This window comes from Chrysochloris asiatica, unplaced genomic scaffold, assembly GCF_000296735.1.
Source record: "Chrysochloris asiatica unplaced genomic scaffold, ChrAsi1.0 scaffold00189, whole genome shotgun sequence".
In the NCBI taxonomy this organism is placed as follows: Eukaryota; Metazoa; Chordata; class Mammalia; order Afrosoricida; family Chrysochloridae; genus Chrysochloris; species Chrysochloris asiatica.
Genome location: NW_006408707.1, coordinates 2,560,956 through 2,562,215, shown reverse-complemented (window position 1 = coordinate 2,562,215; position 1,260 = coordinate 2,560,956). Strand labels below are relative to the sequence as shown.

Here is a 1,260-nt window from a genome sequence, read left to right as displayed (position 1 = left end):
ATTGCTTTCCTAATTTCCTTTTCATAGCTGTCTTTATTAGTGTAGAGGAATCCAACTGATTTTTGTATGTTGATATTGTACCCTGCCACTTTACTGACTTTCAATGAGTTCCAATAATTGTTTTGCTGAGTCTGGGATTTTCTGTGTGTAGATCATAACATCTGTAAATAGAGAGTGATACTTCTTCTTTGTCAATTTACCTTTCTTGCCTTATAGGTCTGGCTAAGACTTCCAATGCAATCTTGAATAATAGCAGTGGCATCCGTGTCTGCTTCCTCTTCACGAAGGGAATACTTTCAGTTTCTTTCCATTGATAGTGATGTTGGCTGTTGGTTTTGTATATGTGCTCTTAATTATGTTTAGGAATTTCCCTTCAATTCCTACTTCGTTGAGTGTTTTTTTTTTAGTGTTTTATTGTGAATTATATGATAGTTTACATGGGGAAACATTAGTTGTACATCATTCTATGGTACATCTTTGAGTGTTTTTATCAGGATTGGGTGTTGGATTTTGTTAAATGCCTTTTCTGCATTAATTGATATGATCATGTGGTTCTTTCTACTTTTTTATTTATATGGTGGATTACATTGATTGTGTTTCTAATATTGAACCATTCTTGCATCCGTGGTATGAATCCCACTTGGTCATGATGTTTTTTGATAAGTTTCTGAATTCTATGGCTAAGATTTTGTTGCGATTTTTTGCATTTATGTTCATGAGGGATATTGGTCTATAAAAATTTTCTTTTTTAGTGATGTCCTTTCCTGATTTTGGTATGAGGATTATGCTTGCTTCATAAAATGTATTAGGAAGTGTTCCATCCTTTTCTATATTCTGGAATAGTTTGACTAGAATTCACATCAGCTGTTCTCTGAACGTTTGGTAAAATTCACCAGTAAAGCCATCTAGGCCTTGACTTTTTTTGGTTGGGAGTTATTTGATGACCTGATTAACTTCTTCTTTTGTTATAGGTCTGTTCAATCTTTCTACTTCACGCTGCATAAGTTTAGGTAAGTTGTGGTTTTCTAAAAATTTATGGATTTCCTCTAGATTTCAAATTTGTTAGAGTACAGCTTTTCATAGTATTCTGTTATTATCCTTTTTATTTCCATTGTTTCTGTTGTGATGTCATCCATGCAGTTTCTTATGTGCATTATTTTGTCTTCTCCCACTTTTGTTAGATTTGCTGGTAGTTTGTCAATTTTATTACTCCTTTCAAACAACCAACTTCTTGTCTTGTTGATTCTTCCTATACTTTTT

At 33.1% G+C, this 1,260-nt stretch overlaps 1 pseudogene; it reads left to right on the top strand.

Annotated features, from left to right (window-relative positions):
- Nucleotides 1-1,260, top strand: part of LOC102841275 — a 131,781-nt pseudogene that overhangs the window by 4,608 nt on the left and 125,913 nt on the right.